The following is a 22121-nucleotide window of genomic DNA, read 5'->3' as shown; positions in this document are numbered from 1 at the left end:
GAATAAAAACAGTTGGCAAAGTTAATTTCAAGAGTGTATATCATTGTATGTTCTTGAAAAGGATTTTCCTCAAGGATATAACTGACCTTGGATATGTTAAAGGAGGTCTAGCCAATGTAGAATTACTACTTGCTTCAAATGCAAAATGTAATTTAGCATATAAATATATTTGTCCTGGTATTTATACATATGGATGGGATTCACAACAAAAGGAATCATTAAAAAGATTTTGGTAAACTTATTTTTTATTGTTTCCATTACTGATTAAATGAAAGCACAATGTAACAAAATATGGGTAGTTTTATATTCATATACAATGACTGGGATATTTCTCTTACATTTGAACAGTCATTCCTTCTAGAGATTCTGCTACCTTCTTCAAAGCCAGGTGGGATTGTCCTATCCTTAAAGGAATTTTTAAGGAATGAGAAGAAAGAAGGAAAAAAAAGGAAATAATTTTCTTTTCTTCACCACTCCCGGTGCTTTCCAAAGAGCCGTCACTAGTTCTTAGTAGTTTCTTTGCACAGTAGGGAAATGGAGAGAAAGCAAACACAGGAATGGTAGAATATGTGGAGAAAGGGGAGCCAGGATCACTAAGAAAGCATAATGTCTGGCCAAGGTAATCTTTCTCACTCTTTTACCAGAGGACTTCCACTGGTAAAAGGGCTCTGCTCCCCCTTTTTCTGCCCTTGCTGGTATTGTGTCTTTCATCTGTAATAAAGAGGTAGAGGAGAAAGGAGAGGAAGATCTGTGAGGTGGAGAAAAAAAAAGGGGGAGGGTGCCATGAGAAAGGCAAACTCTAATTTAGATTGCTTTAAAACTTCCGTTGCTGCCACTTCTTGCCCTCTGTGCACTGTTTCATCATAGAGATTGCTTTAAGGTGTGAAGGAAGAACCTGGAGACAGGAAAACTCTAGTCTCCTTCAGTATCCACCATTCTTCATCCATTTCCCTGCCTTATCTGATACCTTAGTTAGAACAAGGGCTCTTTACCACTGAGCTTCTGGGGGCGGGGGAGGGGGGTCATCAAATCAGCTTTACAGTGTTCTTTACTCCATGAAATTTTTGGCAGAGTTTGGGGTCTCTGAGAGTTTGGATGGAAAGAGTATAAAGAACTGACTAGATTCTTAGGTATAGCCTGGATTTCATTTTGGCTCAGCATAACCTAATCCACACGTGCTTTTTAACTCTTTTCCTTAGCACCTCTCCTCTCCAACTCTTCATCAACCCTTACTTTGCTTCTATGGGCTCTCCTGAAAACCTAACCACCATGTGCACAAAGTTCTTTCCATTGAAAACTGTCGACTAATAATATACAAAAGATGTTTCCAGACAAAGCATTTTAAGGTTAGAGACAACATATGACATTTATTAAAATAATAGGCAAATCAGAGGCTGAATTGAGATATCCTTTTTCACCCTGCCCCCTGCATAAAAGAATTGTGAAAAAGAAAAATATTCTTAAATCCTTCATTTGTAAATCTGAAGCATCTGAACTAAATATTTGAATGCCTGAAAAGGCTTGGAGTTGCTATGTGCTCTTCCATCACACTACTCATATACTTTGTAAACTCCCCATGACTGAGTAAATATCATCAGACAACCCTAGAATTAGAAGCTTAGGTTTTTTGGTGGAAAGATTTCCCAGGATTAAAAGGCCCTTTTGACACAATGTTCCCCATAGGGTTTAACGAACCTGGAAACAAAGTCTAGAAAGAAAAAAAGGGACATCAAGAGTATTTTTCTACTCTTAAATTTTCACCCTTGTATTCTTGAACCTCTTTTTCTCTTTGATTGGAAAAGAAAAAAAAATTAAGACTCTTCTTTCCAAAATACTGTGATATTCATATTTTTTGGCACTGGAATTGATTAGTTGAGTACTCCATATATTTTTAAAATACTACATGTAATGCATGTATCATAAATACTAGGAATATACACACAAACCATTTTAAACTTTCTGCTAATCTCATTAATGAAGGAATTAGATAATGAGTCAAAGTACAAAAAGTAGATATTGTGGTCCTGACTTCTAAGAAATATGGCTGTTGCTATTTTTATTTATTTATTTTATTTTTTGTCTTTTCTGGGGCTGCACCCACAGCATGTGGAGGTTCCCAGGCTAGGAGTCGAATCAGAGCTGTAGTTGCCGGCCTATGCCAGAGCCACAACAAACTACACCACAGCTCATGGCAACACCGGATCCTTAACCCACTGAGCAAGGCCAGGGATGGAACCCGCAGCCTCATGGTTCCTAGTCAGATTCGTTAACCACTGAGCCACGATGGGAACTCTGGCTGCTGCTACTTTTAGATGGAATTCATGAAACACTGTGTTTATGTATCTCTTAATAAGTCCATTATTTGTCTTTCCTGTGGAGACATGGTTGTTGGTGTGTGGATCATTATACAAAGCAAAAGTACATTCATACTACTAATTCTGAAATAGTTAACCAAAAATATTTATTAAAACTAGAAAGTATGGTTGTAAGTGCATGCCAAAAAACAAGCCAGTGCCACAGTGTGCTGGAGTTGGTCTCCATACAGGAATTGGCGTAGCCAGGCCCTTAAGGGAGGAGGAACAAATCTCTAATCTTTATGACTTAGTCACTTAACATTTCTCCATTTATCGTCAATATAACCTTCACACTGGACACAAAAGAAACACTCAGTGATTTCATATTGATATTCTTAGTTACAAAAAAAAACCCCAAACAATGCAATTGCATTCTAACCTTTAATTGGAATCTATAATCTATGCTTCAATTTCATGCTCAACTTTGGTTAATAAACACATTAAACCAACAGCTTAAATTGTTTTACCCTATAATTCTATCTGCAAAAAGTCCATTTTGCTCTTTAAAACTTAATATTAGGTGTCAACCATTCTTTCCACCATCCTTCTCTTGGTTGCCACATCAGTAGACGAAGAGAATAAAAGCATCTGCCTGAAGCAAATACACTGCAGTTCACTGTCAAACAGAGATTCCCAAGAAACCAAACAGAAAAGGAATAAAAATGAGAGGCATGTTTTATTAAATGTCTTCTACACCTGCTTCCTTTATCTTTTAGGCCTATTTACCAAAGCTCTTTGGAAATCCTTCTTTTTTTTTAAAGCCACCAAACATAAGAGCTAGTGGTTATTTTTGTCACTGCACTGAACATTTGTCTCATACCATGAAATTATTAAGGCTAATGGCCTAGTATTAAAAAATAATAATGTTCCCTATATGCAGGGGATCTCCATGAAGGCTTTTCAGCCAAAAAAAAAAGGTTATAGTTGCTAAGCAGATTGGTTATTTATTAAGCCGGCATTGTAAATAAAAAAAAAAAAATATTTAAACAGCTGTTATCTCTGTGATCCTATCATTAATCTTCTCCAGAAAGATGGTGACAAGAAGTGATAGTAATAATACTTTCAGACAAGGATAATGAAAACTAATTGATTATGCGGTTTGCATTTTAATCTCAAAATTATGTTGAAATAGTGTACAATCTGCTCATCTAAATTCATTTTAGAATTAAAATTATTTTAACCTACAAAATTTATCTTTCAAAATGAGACACTGTGTGTTTATTACTGACTTATTAAATTAGCAATCTGTTAAAATTCATGTCTCTAAAGCACTGTTTAAGAAATAATCATTTTTCAGATTAAAAGAAAAAATGATGCCTAAAATTGTGATAGAACCTAACTATGAAGTCCGGATGCCCCCTCAAAAACAAAACAAAACAAAACAAAACAAACAGTCAAAAAGAACTTAACTAGGTAATGAAAGATAAACAAATCAATAATACATACATAAAAAAGTTGTGTATAACCAATCAAAACCTTCAACCTGTGCAGTAGGGCAGTGAATGACAATTTTTTAAAAATGCATATTTTATTATTAAATATTTTCTTGGGTACTACATTTTTGAATAAAAGTTTAATTTCAGAATACTTTTGGATTTATGTAAAAGTTATGAAAGTAGCACAGAGTTCCTATACACTTTATACCCAGTTTCCTTTTAGTAACATCTTAAACAGTATGGTACAGTTGGCACAATTAATGAACCAATAATAATTACATGATTATTAAAGTTCATATTTTATTCAGAACTTAGTTTTTACCTACCCTACATTTAGTCATCCTTTAAGGTCTTCCTGACTATGGCAGTTGCTCGAATACTCACACTTCTCCCTTTTAAAAAATTGATCTTGATAGTTTTGAGGAGTACTATTTAGATATTTAGTAGAATATTTCTTTATTGGGATTTGTTTTATGTTTTTCTAATGATAATATTGGGATTGAAGTTATTAGGTTTAGGGGAGAAAAAAACCATGGAGGCAAAAATGCAATTCTCATCAGGTCATATCCAAAGGTTCATACTATCAACATGATAGAACAACTGCTGTTGTTAGCCTTGAACACCTGGCATTTGTCAGGTTTCTGCATAGTAAAGTTACATTTTTTCCCTGCTTCCGTGCAGTCGTCTTTTGGAAGGAAGTCATTAGTGCAGCCCTCACTTGCGAGTTGTGTATTTATGCTTTGCCTTCTTAATGGTGAAGTATCTACTTAAACTATTTGGAATTATTCCACACAGGACGTTTATCTATTCCCCCTTGTTTATCTGTTTAATTATTATATTGGTATGGACTCATTTATATCATTTATATTAGTATGGACTCAGGGATATTAATCTTATAATGCTTTCAATTATATTCCATTCCTACTTTGCCTATTTTGTTGCTCAAACAGTTCCAGTCATATCTTTTGAACTGTTTATTTAATTTGGAGTTCTTAGCACAGCACCAGAAACATAGTAGATGCTAAATAAATGCTAATTTATTGTGAACCTAAATGTAGAAATATGCTCACGGGCTATTTCCTAATTAAGAAATACAAAGTGTATTAAGAAGAATTTAATCCTTAATTGCAGATCCCCATGTATAACCTTAGAAAGAAAAAATAATGATAGGAAACATAATATATAGACATTGCCTCAGTAATGTGGCAATATAAACAGCCACCAAAACTTAGCAGCAAACAGTGAACATTTATTTAGCTTGTGAGTTTGTGGGGTTCAGCTGACCGGGGTTGATTCTGGCTAATTTTGACTGGGTTCATGCACACATATATGCATGTATAGGTGTTAAGGGGAGAAAGTGTGGTCAGGGGGAATGATTAGGTTCTACTTATGTCTCAGGTAGCTTAACTAGGGCAAATTAGCTCCAGCCTAAGATTGTCTGTTTTCATGAAGGAGGCCAGCCTGGGCATGTTCTGGGCAAGCCTGAGCAGTAACATTAGGTACTTTTCTCAAGCCTCTGCTTGCAACACATTTGCTGTTATTACAGTGACCAAAGCAAGGAACAACGTGATACCAAACTTAAGAATAGCAGAAAGAGATTGTGCCTCCTTAGTGAGAGGAACTACAAAGTGACATGGCAAATGTAGTGTCTACAGGAAGGGGTAAGGAATAGGGCCGTTAAAGCCATCAATCTGCCATATATAACTATGCAAGAGAAAGTGTCTAAGGTCTCATGGGTGTGTGTTTATTGTTTTTGAAATATCTCTACCCTGTTTTGTTATGAATTATGACAGTAAATGGAAGTGCAGCATTATCATTAACTGTCATATTTCAAAAGCTGTTCTTTCCAAACTGAAGACCAAAGTATTTAAAAGCGTTAGATAGTAATTTACTTTTCAATTTTGCACACATCTAGGATTATAATAAAATCTTATTGAACAAAAGCTTTTTAATAGGGGTGTATTTTTAATATGAATGGGAATTTCATGTAGCAAAATTTGAAGGATAATAATGAACAGGTCCGTAAAAAATGAAAGAATCAGCTAAGCCTATAAATCCCCTCCATATACATTTATGCCAGAATTAGACATGTGAATAATCTATTCTTAGTGAATATTCAGAAAAGGATAAACTCCTAAGGAAGTCTCCATGAAAATGCTCTTTCAAATAGAGTTATTGACAATTGCATAATATACAACTTGCATATTTGTTGTTTCAGGGTTTGTTTAAAATAAAATAAGCCTTTAGAAATTCATGCATATCAAAGCCTATTTTTTTTTCTGTAGGAAAATTGAAATGAAACAAACTGAAATAAATATTTTTTTCTCAAAACACTTGAAGGTAATGTATGAGATGTAATTAAACATAAACTTTTATGTTTACATTTCATGTTCTAAATACAATCCTGAAAGAAGTGGTTTCCTTTACACCTCCCTTAGAAAACTGCTTATGTTTGAGGGAGCGCTTTGTAGTGAAAAAGACAATTTCAGATCCAGGGTTTCAAATCTGGGTGGAAATCCTGATTTTCTCCTTCGTAAAACTGATTTAGCTGGGGTTTTCAACTTCTGCAAGCTTCAGTTTCCTTATCTGTAAAAAGGAGGAAGGATAGTGTTTATCTCATACATACATATTTTTTAAATATGTATATATATATATACATTTTTTTTTTTTTTTGGCAATACACACAGAAGTTTTTGGGGCCAGGGGCCAGGGATCACACCCACACTACAGCAGCCACTCAAGCCACAGCAGTGACAACACGAGATCCTTGATCTGTGGAGCCACCAGGGAACTCTGTCATATGATTTTTCATGAGAATTTAATGACATATAAAATGTTAAACTTAGTACAGTCCTTTACACATAACAAGTTCCCTACTAATACTTTGATATCACTGATACATACTCTTATTTATTTAATACCTTACCTTCCAATACTGCCTTTAAGAAATTTCTTCAGTTACTTTCCAGGGTACATGCATCTGTTATCCTCAGGTTTAGATTATCTGTCATATACCAAAACACTGGTTTAAATGTAGGCATAGTAAACGGAATACTACAAAGAAAATCCTCCTACAGAGTCTAAGCAAAACACCATGTCTGGTGCAGACAGACCAGTATGTTATTAGAAGGATTTTTATATAACTCTCTTTCTAATCATATTCTCTGAAACTTAACGGGAACATATAAGATAACAAGTTTAATATAACCAACTTGCCCCATGAATATCAGCATTAAAAAAGTTTTTCATATATATGTATACACACACATACAAATGAAACTGGAGAACTTTGTTCAGAATACTTTGAGCTTGATAAATGGCTGTTTAGGAAAGCAAACAGGATTGCATGTTAAACTTACCACTTTTTCCTCCTTCTAGAAGCAATGAACTCCTACAACGAGCTATAATAATCAAGCTACAATATGAGGTATACTTCTAAGAACTGTTCTTAGTTTAGTTCTTCTGCTACTACCAGATGTTTGTCACAGGATATCCTAGTTAATACCAGGTCCTCAATGCCAATGTTGGTTATGGACAAACAGGCTCAGTTGATTAATAGATGTTACAATGTGCAGTTTTCAATTCGCAGCTTCTCTGGTTCAAATGAAATATTCTGATATTCCAGTCAAGTAGTTTTTCACTGCAAGATCCTGAATATTGTATTGCATAGAATCCATGAATAAGTTATTCTTAAACCACCAAATTCCTCCCTTACCTTCTTTGGATGGTGCTGAGGAGGTTTCTAACCACAGCTTGACATTACTCCTATCACATTAAGAAATATATGCACACTCCCAGACAAGCTGACACCCTGTAACTGGATTATAGACAGCGTCTTTAAGTTTTATAATAGACATATGATGAACTGATCAGAGTGAATCTACCAATTAGTCTTCATCCCACTGCAGAGAGGTACTTCTGAGTCTGTTCCCAGGAAGAAGATTGAGTGATTAATTAAGGGCAATAGAGGCGTTTCTTCATACTCATACTACTCTCCCCCAAAGTCACTTATTTCATTGTCCCACCCACAGAGATATATATAAGGGCCTTAATTATAAGGCTCACTGGTCTTAAAATATAAAACTGAGGTGCCCTTGGTATTATGAATTCCTTATGATTCATATTAGCTTCAAAATCTTTTCTCCACATGAAATGACTTTCTCTTTTAATTTTTTTGGCATTTATGGAATTAATAATGCATTGCATTAACACAAAGCCTTTCATCCAGGAACTTCAAGGCACTTTTTATTTGTCACATACTATGGTTAATTTCATATGACCACAAATTGATTTTGTGATACTGAACTGAGAAAACATTAAAAAAAAACAGATGTAATTTTGGGAAAAACTTTAAGATACATAAGATATTTCTTAACCGATTATCTTAGTTTTCTATAATTCATGGTAAATTAGACTTAAATGTGAGAAGTTAGCTTTGCTAAGATGTTTCTTTTAAATTAGATTTTAATTTAAAATAGTTTGTCCTTATTTCAAAAATATAATATGGAGAATATTTTGTCTCAGATTTTGAGTTTCCTTCACTAAAAATTTCATATCTTAATATATGTAAATATATTCTACATTGGCCTTTTTATCCTCTTGGGCAATTACTGAAGTAATTCATAGACCTGTTCTTACTGGTAAGTAGAGATAAATTAAATTTGTCAGGACACTAAAGTAGGATTAGATAAATTATGTTCCATTGACCTAAAAGGTAGCTAATTCTCTAGAAATGAAGCTGTTTCTTACCTCTTGTGTAAGTTTATATTGGGATTTTGAATATGCTAATGAAATCATTGTTTAATGAGTTCTTATTTAGTAAAGCACAGTCAGAATCCATTATTCTGCTCAATAATAATACATATATGTAGAAATTGTGAGCCAGTTTTCTTTGTGTGAATAGAATTCTAAGGCTAACTAAAAATTTTAATCTCTTACGTATGTATTTTAAAAACACGTCTCTGGGAGTTCCCATCATGGTTCAGTGGTTAACGAATCCGACTAGGAACCATGAGGTTGCGGGTTCGGTCCCTGGCCTCGCTCAGTGGGTTAAGGATCCAGCGTTGCCCTGAGCTGTGGTGCAGGTCAAAGATGAGGCTCGGATACTGCGTTGCTGTAGCTGTGGCACAGGCTGGCAGCTACAGCTCCAATTACACCCCTAGCCTGGGAACCTCCATATGTTGTGGGTGCAGCCCTTGAAAAAGACCAAAAATAAAAAAAAAATAAAAAAAAAACATCTCTGGAGAGAAATTATAGTATGAAGCTAAGAAAAATTGTAGTATGGTTTATGGAGTTCCCGTCGTGGCGCAGTGGTTGACGAATCCGACTAAAAACCATGAGGTTGCGGGTTCGATCCCTGCCCTTGCTCAGTGGGTTAACGATCCGGCGTTGCCGTGAGCTGTGGTGTAGGTTGCAGACGCGGCTCGGATCCCGCGTTGCTGCGGCTCTGGCGTAGGCCGGTGGCTACAGCTCCGATTCGACCCCTAGCCTGGGAACCTCCATATGCCATGGGAGCGGCCCAAGAAATAGCAAAAAGACAAAAAAAAAAAAAGAAAAGAAAAATTGTAGTATGGTTTACCATGTTACAGGCTTTGCCTCTGCTACAAGGCAGTGTTATGATATTAGGGAAATCCCTTAACTTTCTTCAACTGTAGAAAGAGGGCATGTATGTTGATTCCTCAAGTCATTTCAGGCTTCTGTATGATTTAATAAATTGTAACTCATATGGACTGTTTTTTCTCTGCTTTTAAAACGTGCTTGTAGTTGTTTGCTATTGACAAAAAATAATGATTAATTATCTTCCTTAGTTCTGTAGTCAGCAGAGCTGAAGCAGCCAGTGGCAAGTCACACAAGGAAATATATGCTATCTAGAGCCGTTGACAGAAAAATAAATGCTATTCTTTCTCCTTCTGAAATTTAATATGAGTACATTAAAAGGAGGACAGAAATACTGCTAGACATTGAGGACATTATGTGATTATCACTATTTTCCTCCTGCAGTTACTATATGACAACACCAGCATAGTGCTGTTCATTGCTTCCATGTATAAAGCCTTAAGTAATCAAAACAGTGGTCCTGGAGGATATATTTGTTATGACTCTTTCAATAGCAAGTACGAATCTATCTCAAACTAGATTTATAAAAATGAAGTTTATTGGGTCACCTAACTTCAAAATAATGGGATAGAACTGGCTTCAGGCCCAGAATCCAGAGCTTAGATGATGATAAAACATACATTTTACCATCTCTTGGCTTGGTTTTCTTTTGTCTTGACTTCATTTAAACAACTTCTTGCTAGGGTTATGTGTGGTTAGGATGGCCAGTATTACAGTTCTTTCATTCAGCATCTTCAGTATGAAAAGCTTCTCTCCCTTAATAGTCCCAGTAAAAGTTCTTCCGCTGATTCACCTTGGCCTGAGTCCCCACCTCTGGGTCACATGCCATCTAAACCACCCATTTGGCTCATGGGATGAACTCTTCTTATTGGCCAAATTAAGTGTGTGCTTATAGCTGGAGCCCTGTAAGGTTGGGAATGAGAACACTGTTAACCTGCCTGAATAGCATGGGCTAAGATTTGGGGAGGAGTGAGGATATAGTAACAATCAGGTGCTGTTCCCAGAAGAGTGAACGACTGCTGAGCTGGCTCAACCCCTAGGTAGCCACTCCAATAAGAAATCAAAGAGGTGGAGTTCTGTCGTGGCTCAGCGGAAATGAATCTGACTCGTATCCATGAAGATGCAGGTTCGATCCCTGGCCTCGCTCAGTGGGTTAAGTAAGGATCTGACCTTGCAGTAAGCTATGTTGTAGGTCTCAGACACGGCTCAGGTCTGGTGTTGCTGTGGCTGTGGCATAGGCCAGTGGCTATAACTCCAATTTGACCCCTAGCAGCCTGGAAACCTCTATATGCCCTAGATGTGGCCCTAAAAAGAGCCCCCCCCCCAAAAAAAAAAAGAAAAAAAAAGGAAATTGAAAAGGAAGAAAGGTCAGAAAGTAAATTACCATTCTTTCAACAACTATATTTTGAGTATTGTTCTGTGTCCCATACACATAATAAAAATTGTTACCTTATGTTGTTTACCCTGGTGAGAGAGACCCACTATGTGTTGACCTCTGGCAAAATACTGTGTTTTGGTCTCTTCAGGTTGCTATACAGGCTGGGTGGCTTAAAAACAATACAAATGTATTACTCACCGTTCAGGAGGCTGGGAAGTCCAAGATCAAGGTGGCAGCAGGTATAGTGTCTGATGAGAGCTTACTTCCTGGTGTATAAATGGCCAGCTTCTCTTTGGGTCCACACATGGTAGAAGGAATAAGAGAGCCTCTCTGGGGTCCCTTTTAGAAGGACACTAATCTCATTCATAACTTAATCACAGGCGTTGGGATTTCAGCATATAAAATTGGGGGGACATAAACATTCAGTCCATAATGAGTAGTGCAATACACTTCATGATATGGTAACTATTTGGAATCAAATTTGATTCAAGAATGGATTTGGATGATTAATTCATTTGTCACTTTTACTTATAATTTTGAGGATAAATGCTAATGATTTTGTTTCAGTTTTTTTGTTTCAGTCTACTTACAATTATTACCTATAAACCTCTGAAAACTTAATAATAGAATTTTTATTTTTTATTATTTTTACTTTTTTTACTCAATGAATTTTGTTATATTTATGGTCACGCAACAATCATCACAACCGAATTTTATAGCATTTCCATCCCAAACCTCCAGCCCATCCCCCAACCCCCAACCTGTCTCCTTTGGAAACCGTAAGTTTTTCAAAGTCTGTGAGTCAATATCTGTGCAATAACAGAATTTTAAATCCTGTAATATGTCATATATACAGCGATCTTTGCTGAATTTTATCAGTAAAATGATTAATATTTTTCATATATCTTTTGGGGAGCTCAGTAGCTGTATTTTGGAGAGCTTTTCCCTTTCTGGACTACAGTTTTCATGATAATGTATGATTTCATGGCAAAGATAAAATTAGTTTTTATTTCACTATCCCTTTTACCATTCAGCCTCTCTAGACATATTGAGGCAAGGAAAATTTGTAAAGATTATTCCTTAGCATTTTTTATATTACCTGGAAGATTCTTTTTTTTTTCTAAAAGAATAAAAAAAAAATGATTTTTAAAAATCCTAGGTGTGGGAGTTCTCGTCGTGGCTCAGTGGTTAACGAATCCGACTAGGAACCATGAGGTTACGGGTTCAGTCCCTGGCCTTGCTCAGGCCTTGCTCAGTGGGTTAAGGATCCGGCGTAGGTTACAGACGTGGCTTGGATCCCGCATTGCTGTGGTTCTGGTGTAGGCCAGTGGCTACGGCTCTGATTAGGCCCCTAGCCTGGTAATCTCCATATGCCATGAGAGCGGCCCTAGAAAACGCAGAGACAAAAAAAAAAAAAAAAATTCCTAGGTGTTTTGTGGCTGGTTCTTACATGTTAAACATTAGAACATTTCATGCAGTGCAGTTAATAAGGAAGAAAAGTTTAATACATAAGGACATTTTAATTACTTCAGTTATGTTACATGAACCTTTGGTATGTAGCTGGTAGGGAACTATAGTTAGCTATAACATTAAAGGAGCTACTGTCCTAATAGTATATCATCTTCCTGGGATAATGGGTTCTTCCTGAATCCGATTTAACACTTTTTTTCCTCCAAAGAAGCAAAAAGGATGTAAGTTAACATGAAAAGATCTACTCCCAAATTTGTTATAATATTAGGAACTCCTTTTCAGATTACAAATGAATATAAAATACCATACTTAAACTGTTGTGTACAAATCAGAAGGCTATTTTTATGGCCTTTTATATGAAGAGGTTCTGAAACTCTCAGCTTTCATACCATGAAAATATATCTTTGTATGAAATTAGGCCGCATTTAAATTTTATAAGAAAAGTTGTAGCTTAAACTGAGACTCTTATTTGCAAATACGTGATTACGCACAGTTCCTTATATAGTCTTTGAAAGTTGAATTTGGCTTCTGCTGCCCATTCTTAGCATTTGTTTTCTAAATATTTACTCATATCTGCCATATCTTTTTTTTCCCCCCACTGTACAGCAAGGGGATCAAGTTATCCTTACATGTATACATTTTTCCCCCACCCTTTATTCTGTTGCAATATGAGTATCTAGACATAGTTCTCAATGCTACTCAGCAGGATCTCCTTGTAAATCTATTCTAAGTTTTGTCTGATAAGCCCAAGCTCCTGATCCCTCCCAGTCCCTCCCTCTCCCATCAGGCAACCACAAGTCTATTTTCCAAGTCCATATTTTCTTTTCTGTGGATATGTTCATTTGTACTAGATATTAAATTCCAGTTATAAGTGATATCATATGGTAATTGTCTTTGTCTTTCTGGCTCATTTCACTCAGTATGAGATTCTCTAGTTCCATCCACGTTGCTGCAGATGGCATTATGTCATTCTTTTTTACGGCTGAGTAGTATTCCATTGTGTATATATACCACCTCTTCCGAATCCAATCATCCGTTGATGGACATTTGGGTTGTTTCCATGTCCTGGCTATTGTGAATAGTGCTGCAATGAACATGCGGGTGCATGTGTCTCTTTTAAGTAGAGTTTTGTCCGGATAGATGCCCAAGAGTGGAATTGCTGGGTCATATGGAAGTTCTATGTATAGATTTCTAAGGTATCTCCAAACTGTTCTCCATAGTGGTTGTACCAGTTTACATTCCCACCAACAGTGCAGGAGGGTTCCCTTTTCTCCACAACCCCTCCAGCACCTGTTATTTGTGGACTTATTAATGATAGCCATTCTGACTGGTGTGAGGTGGTATCTCATGGTAGTTTTGATTTGCATTTCTCTAAAAATCAGGGATGTTGAGCATTTTTCATGTGTTTGCTGGCCATCTGTATATCTTCCTTGGAGAAATGTCTATTCAGGTCTTTTGCCCATTTTTCCATTGGTTGATTGGCTTTTTTGCTGTTGAGTTGTATAAGCTGCTTATATATTCTAGAGATTAAGCCCTTGTCGGTTGCATCATTTGAAACTATTTTCTCCCATTGTGTCAGTTGTCTTTTTGCTTTCTTTTGGGTTTCCTTTGCTGTGCAAAATCTTTTCAGTTTGATTAGGTCCCATTGGTTTATTTTTGCTCTTATTTTTATTGCTTTGGGAGACTGACCTGAGAAAATATTCATGATGATGTCAGAGAGGGTTTTGCCTATGTTCTCTTCTAGGAGTTTGATATTTAAGTCTTTCAGCCATTTTGAGTTTATTTTCATGCATGGTGTGAGGGTGTGTTCTAATTTCAGTGATTTGCACGCAGCTGTCCAGGTTTCCCAGCAATGCTTGCTGAGAAGACTGTCTTTTTCCCATTTTATGTTCTTGCCTCCCTTGTCAAAGATTAATTGACCGTAGGCGTCAGGGTTTATTTCCAGGTTCTCTATTCTGTTCCATTGGTCTGTCTGTCTGTTTTGATAGCAGTACCACACTGTTTTGATGACTGTGGCTTTGTAGTATTTCTTGAAGTCTGGGAGAGTTATGCCTCCTGCTTGGTTTTTGTTTCTCAGGATTGCTTTGGTGATTCTGGGTCTTTTGTTGTTCTATATAAATGTTTGGATTGTTTGTTCTAGTTCTGTGAAAAATGTCATGGGTAATTTGATAGGGATTGTATTGAATCTGTAGATTGCTTTGGGTAGTATGGCCATTTTTACAATATCGATTTTTCCAATCCATGAACATGGAATATCTTTCCATTTCTTTACATCTTCTTTGATTTCTTTGATTATAGTTCTCAGCATATTGCCATGTCTTTGTAAAAGAAGGTGAACTTCCCAATGATATGAAGCTTGATATTCCAAATTTTTTTTTGTCTTTTTGTCTTTTTACGGACCCACTTGTAGCATATAGAGGTTCCCAGGCTAGGGGTCTAATCAGAACTGTTGCTACCAGCCTACGCCAGAGCCACAGCAACGCCAGATCCAAGCCACGTCTGCGACCTACACCACAGCTCCTGGCAACACCGGATCCTTAACCCACTGAGTGAGGCCAAGGATTGAACCCTCAACCTCATGGTTCCTAGTTGGATTTGTTTCCACTGCTCCACAACAGGAACTCCTTGCTATTCCAATTAATAATCTTTTGCTATTGGGCCTGCAAGATGATCTCTAATTTTCCATAAACTGTATACTGATTTAGGATTAATTTATCATGCTTCCTTTTTTATTTATTTATTTTATGGCCACACCTGCAGCATATGGAAGTTCCCAGGCTAAGGGCTGAATCTGAGCTGCAACCACAGGCCTACGCCACAGCTACAGCAATGCTGTATCAGAGGCGTGTCTGTGACCTACACCACAGCTTGCATCAATGCCAGATCCTTATCCCACTGAGTGAGCCAGGGATTAAACCTACAGCCTCACAGAGGCTATGTTGGGTTCTTAACCTACTGAGCCATGATGGGAACTCCCATGTTCTTGTTTTTAATATAACTCTTCCTATTGTTGACATAGTCTGTGTTTATTCAATGTTACGACTCCTTGGCATTTTATTAATCTATTTTTATATATGATGGACATGAGTAATTTTTAGATGTTAATCAAAATTAAATTTAAATGTTAATCAAAATTACAGACTTCTGAATAATCTCTGTAATTTAATAACATTTATTCACTATCTACTAGGGAGAATTTAATCTATACATATTTTTAAAGTGTTTCATTGTGGAATAGATATCAGAATTACACAGTAAATTTTAATTATTATATAAACATTTCACAAATAATAATAGGCATTATTATTTTCTTGAAGTTCTCAATACTTGATGTTCCATTAATCCTCAACAATCTGGCAGGTGTAGATTAGTGAGAAAAATGTCAAACTGCTGTTCCTACAATGAACTGTTCATGTTGTTAAAGATGTTGTATAGATAATATATATAGAAATAATGTTACACTCTTGATCAAGGTATATGGAATTGGAATGTTATATGCCAGTTGCAAAATGGGTGAAAGTGTTTGTTCTTCAGGCAAGGGTGAAATGAATGGAGGGTCTTAGACAGTCAGTAGCCAATAGTTGAAAGCAGAGACTATGGCTCCATGGTTGGTAGTACCTAGATTAACAAGTAAAGGAACTGGGATAATCATAGAGGATTTGTATCCCAGAGTCAGGAGCCAAAGAATTTTAGAATCATTAACTCAAAAGTAAATGGTCTCAAAGGTTGTATTTAATTATTTAAATTATCAACAATATGTTCAGTGTGAAGTTGTATAGTGGTGATGGTGCAGACTGGAATAGAATCCTAGATCACTTACTTAACATTATCTGAGTGGCTTATGCAATTGACATGTGCTTCAGTTTTATTTTCAGTAAAAATGGCAAAACAAAATACAGTTGACCCTTAAACAATGCAGGGGTTAATTTGTCTGTAATTTATAGTCTACCCTCCATAATCTAAGGTTCCTTAGCATCCTCAGATTCAGATAACCCTGGGCTGTGTAATAGTGTAGTATTTATTATTGAAAAATACCTGCCTATATAAGTGGATCCATGCAGTTCAAACCCATGTTGTTCAAGGGTCAACCATAAAATGAAACTAAACAAAAACACCTTAGATGTTTATGATTTTTTTGAAGATAGAAAATCATATGGAATTCACTTACCACATGGTAAGCACTCAACAAATTATACTTACTATGATATGGGTAAAGAATGAGCTTGTGATGAGCTAGCTGTTGAAAGACATAATATAGTGCAAGTGAATGGGAATTGGGGATGTGAAAAATCTGGGCTCAGTGTAGCATTCTAAGCTTCTTGTATTTTAAAATGGAAAGTTGGAACAAGTGTTGATCTAGAATCTAAAAGGTCAGGTGCACTAAGATCAGGGTAAAAGTATTCAGAGCACAAAATAAATCTAATTCCAAGGCTGAGCAAGTAATTTCTGTGGCCTCTTTTATATTTCCTGAAGCAGTCTTACAGGCTGAAGGTCAAGGCCATAAGTAGAGTTGCTTCATAGAAAGCAGAATCCCTGTGGCTGCAAAACTTACTATTTTCTTGTGGTTATTGTTGTTATTGACTATAACATTGGAGGAAATGTATGCTTGTAGGAATATTTTTAGGATTCAGTTCTAGCCTGTGAATAGCATCAAAAAAATGCAGTTTAAAAATGTTGAGAAATAATTATTCTAATGTCAAAACTTTATTATTTTAAATCATAAGTACTGATTTGTGCATGATGGTAATTCTTCTTGATTTTGAGTTTGTATTTTAAAAAAATTAGGGGAGTTCCCGTCGTGGCGCAGTGGTTAACGAATCCGACTAGCATCCATGAGGCTGTAGAACATAATCTACTCTCTTTTTGTTTGTATTCTTTACTTTTCCTGACTCTGCGATATAATCATGAGAAAAATGCATATCAATAGGCACTGTCTAGGAGTTCCCACTGTGGCACAGCAGAAACAAATCTGACTAGGAACCATGAGGATGTGTGTTCAATCCCTGACCTCACTCAGTGGATTAAGTCTCTGGCATTGCCATGAGCTGTGGTATAGGTTGCAGATGCATCTCGGATCTGGCATTGCTGTAGCTCTGGTGTAGGCCAGCAGTAGCTCCAATCAGACCCCTAGCCTGGGAACCTCCATATGCCATGGGTGCGGCCCTAAAAAAAAAAAAGCACTGTCTAAAAAGTAAAATAAGAAATGTAAGTTTTCCAAGATTGGATACTGATGAAAGTAATGTAGATAAATGGAACACCAGGTTAAGTTACAGAGGTAATATCAATTTTTCTATTTTTTTTAAGGTGGAGAGAAATAAATGAATAAAAATAAATTCTGTTTTCCTTTTTTAATAATTTGGGGGGAGATTTCTAAAAATAAATTTTTATGTGACACTATTCTGTACCAAAATTCTTTTATTCCAGAATCTTTGCAGTTTTGTTTTCAAAATCATGCGTTATATTCAGTTATTTCTGAATGTACATGCTATTTCTCTTCTCTCACTTCATTACTTACTTATTTCAGGGCATAAATCAATATTTTGAATAAAAGCCCTCAACCTATAGCACTGTTAATCATGAAGATGGTAGTTACTTCCTCTATTTAGTTTTAGGACTTCAAAATACTGAGACAAACTATCTAGTTCTTTTACCTTATGCTTTATAACTGTAAAGTAAAAATATTTATAAATTATTTCTTAATAATTGGTCATTGATACTAACAATTTAAAATCATTCTAGCAATATTTAACCTTAATAGGAGAAATTTTTTAAATGAATTCTGTCAGAAAATACTGTTGTGGATGATTGAAGTACTGTCCTTTAGTTTCTTTCATAGAAAACAGATACGAATGATAAAATGTAGAAAATGTACTTTTCCACTAGTGGATACTGTGAAGATAATATTAAATGTTAATGCCTCAGAGCCAATATTTATCAATTTGTTAAGTCAAAGTTTCAGTAAAACTTTAATAACTTTTTCCTTAATGATTATTTTAATTTCTTTTCTTCTTACTTCCATCTTAGTAAAAATTAAGATAATTAAGATGACTTTTAGATTGCAGCATTTGATTTATCTTGCACCTAAAAGAATATGAAGTTATGGTCACATATTGGGTAAACTTTTCTTTCTAAAGATTATTTGGATACACAGTATTATTTCTTTCCTATGGGAAAAATGTCAGTTGTCCATCATTCATTCAAGAATGTGAAGGCCACTTAGTATTTGCAGGAAACTGTCCTAATCAATGAAGATAAAAGTGATCAGGATAAGATTCTTGAGAGGATAAGGAGAAAACAAATTTAGAATGAGGAGATAAACACCTTGGTGTGCTTTAGCTGTGGAAAAGCAGAGGAATAACACCTAAATCAACTCCTAAATCAACCTTGGGGCAGGAAAGTCAGGAGAGGATGAAACAGGAAAGGGAGATTCCTTCTAGGAGGTAGCGCCTTTGACAGGAAAAATGAATCATTTATTGAGCCATTCTAAAGCTAAAACACAAAATATTTATTGATATCTGCAGCCCATTCTGCAGTAGCACTGTCTTTTCAGATCTGTTTTGTTTTGCTTAATTTTTTGTTGTTGTGTTGAGTAGGAGAAGGGGAGGTGGTGTTGGGAGACAATATCCTCAAGTTATAACTTCTCAAGGTCAAGGACTGGAGTGTCTCATTTCTATCTTTGCCTTCAGTACTTACCTAAGACACCAGCAAATAAAAGACTTTCAACTAAAATAAAAGTTGGTGCAGTCTTTAAAGGGTTGCCAAGTTACTGACCTCTTATCTCCAACATGCCCTAGGGAAGCCTTTAGTAAAGAGCTCTAGGCCTACCATCTCCTGCTACTAATCGAGATTCATTTATGTTAATAACCCCTTTTTTAAAAGCAAGTCAGGCAGGAAATTTAAGCCGTTCACACTTCTACATAAACTACCTCCATCAGATAACCAAATAAATTACTTTTCTTTTTATACTATCTCAGATCTTTTGCCCCAGAATATCTTTTTTTCAGGCAGTAGAGGAGAGATGTGAATTTCTTTGCAAGTCCTGGCTTTTGGGGCCTTAGTGAATCTGTTTGGAGGAACAGAATGAAGGCATGGAAACACAGAAAGATACACTTTCTCTTTAAAAATTTTTACCTAGAATTTTTGTATGAGTTAGAAAATCCTTTCAAGAGCACTTGTTCTAAGTCACTGAACCCTGACATAACATAGAATAATAAAACCTGCATTTATGACTTGGTTCTGTATATCAACTATAATCATCAGATTATGAATGCCCAGATATCATATGAGCATTTGCCAAAAACCTAATATACTTTGTTACCGAACAGTAGTAAAAGGAAATATAAGTTCTAAATATCTGAGTTTTCTTGTGGACTTACCATTTTTTTCAGCCCAGAACCAGATAATTGTTTCTATTTTTGATGTTTGCACATAGTATTTAACTATGATAATTAAATGGTCTACAGTGCTCAAAGTTCATGTATATCAGCCTCTATGGCAATGCATCAAACCAGGTTTCTGCTTCCATTTTTATAAAAGGGAGGATCAACTAGAAGAGAACATTGCCACCTTATTTATTATGTATAGCTCATTATTTCTCTTGTCAACTTTTCTTTGCTTTTAATCAATTGAAAGAAAAAGACTTCATGGATTTTCAGCAGGAAACATGGAGCTGTAGCTCATCAGTTAATGTGTGAACTTGTACACAAATGTACAGCTGACTTTGACTACATATCCTTCCCAAGTTGCCTCTTTTAAATCCTGCGATCAATGAATGAAATAATATTCTAGCCACTTCATAACTCTCCTTCAAGTGTCTGTTTTTCATACACATTATCTAATCTTCTGTAAAACTTCTTTTTCCAGTAACAGGTTTCAATCTTCATTGTATTTTAAGTTTGATAAAAGAGGGTCTTAGCATTTCTTCTCAATGTTGAGGTATGACTGTAAAGCAGTAAGTTAGCAAGACTGATATTTAAGGAAACCCAACTCTATTTAAATATCTAAATGGATGCTGTATACTTCTAAGGAGTCCCCCCAAGTGGCAATACATTTATTCCAAGAGTGCTGCCTTTACATGTAGGTTATTGCTGTTCTTTTGTTTTTGTTTTTGTTTTCTTTAGGGCCACACCTGACATATGGAAGTTCCCAGACTAGGGGTTGAATCAGAGCTGCAGCTACTGGCCTATGCCACAGCCACAGCAACACCAGATCCAAGCCACATCTGCCCAGCCACACTGACACCCCAGCTTTCTGTATCATGGAATACTTAACCCACTGAGCAAAGCCAGGGATCAAACCTGCATCCTCATGGACTCTAGTTGGGTTCTTAACCTGCTGAGCCATGTTGGGAACTCCTATTGCTGTTCTTTTGGAATAGTCTTTAGAATTTATTTTCAAGCTTCAGTTCTTTATTGTCAAGCCTCAATTTTCATTAGTTACACAGATAATGGTTTTTCATTATCAGCTTTTAAAAATAACCCAGAGTATTTAAAAACACATTTGTTTTTTCTTTGTATATATTTGTGAATGTATTGGGAAAAGTAAAAGATTGGAGTCAGATTGATGCTAGATTTGAGACTGGATGAGACTTAATATTATTAATAAGAACGAGAGTATGACCAGAACCAATCTATCTTGGGTCTCTTTTGTCTCTTGGGTTTGAGGTATCAGGCTGCACATAGGGCCAGTCTAACTCTTGGAGACACCGTGAGCTTAAGTAGAACGAAATGTATTGTTTTCAAAGTATACTAAAGCAGTGCAAGATGTTGGCCAAGTAACTTTTTTGATTATCATTTTAGGGCCATACCCATAGCTTATGGAAGTTCCTGGGCTAGGGGTCAAATCGGAGCTGCAGCTGCCGGCCTACACTTCAGCCACAGCAACACCAGATCCAAGCTGCATCTGCGACCTATATCACAGCTCACAGTAATGCCAGATCCTTAACCCAGGGATCAAGGCCATGGATTGAACCCGCAACCTCATGGATCCAAGTTGGGTTCGTTAAGTGCTGAGCCACTTTGGTAGAGGCATTTTTTTTAAAACTGCATCCCTATGTCCCCAGCTTTCTCCAGATTTGATAGGCCTCCTCTCTATTTCTTCCATTTCTACTGTGTTAAAAATCATACTGTTTACATGCAGTGGTTCTTGGTGGAGCTATGCAAATGAGCTTCCTAAAAGCTGAAAAAATATTGATAACAAATGAATTAAATCACAGCTATCAAAAAGACATTGAATAACAGTTAGAGGTATACAATAAAATTTAATTCATTAATTAAAACCATAGCTGAGGTTTTTCCAAGATAATAGACTTTTTAAACTAGAAAAATATACAAAATAAATCGAATTTAAAATGGTTTCTATTGAAATTATAATAAAACACACACACACACGCATATATATGTATATGTAGGCTTGGATCTTAAACACGGGACAAATGTAGAATGAAGCATCTTTGTTATTAAAATAGGCTTAGACAAGTTTCAAAGGATTCTGCATATAAACTTGCTGACATGCATAATTTCAAATCAGGCCAGTTATAGCTTTCATTGTTTGAACCGAATTCAAAACCCTTACTTTCACAGTATCAGAGAGAGAAATCAAATGTTTCGTTAATGCTTATTTTCATTACTAACTCCATCACCCAGTTTTGGAGAGCAGCTGACATGATGCCAAAAACATAGACTGAACTTTTGATAAAGTTCCTAATATGATAAAAAGAATCTGGGGTAATTGTATATCACAGTCTAGGAGCTGAACTCATTTTATACCTTTTAAATAAAACGAAACCACTACTAGTTTCTTAAAAGGTTTTCTAAAAAATGACTGTAACAACAGCATGATTTGTTACCACAGACAAGAAATTTGTTT

At 36.0% G+C, this 22121-nt stretch overlaps 1 protein-coding gene across 3 annotated transcripts in view; it reads left to right on the top strand.

Annotated features, from left to right (window-relative positions):
• Positions 1-22121, top strand: part of ALCAM (activated leukocyte cell adhesion molecule) — a 207674-nt gene that overhangs the window by 50176 nt on the left and 135377 nt on the right. The window lies entirely within an intron of this gene.

This window comes from Phacochoerus africanus, chromosome 1 (assembly GCF_016906955.1).
Source record: "Phacochoerus africanus isolate WHEZ1 chromosome 1, ROS_Pafr_v1, whole genome shotgun sequence".
In the NCBI taxonomy this organism is placed as follows: Eukaryota; Metazoa; Chordata; class Mammalia; order Artiodactyla; family Suidae; genus Phacochoerus; species Phacochoerus africanus.
This window is presented reverse-complemented; position numbering and strand designations above follow the sequence as displayed.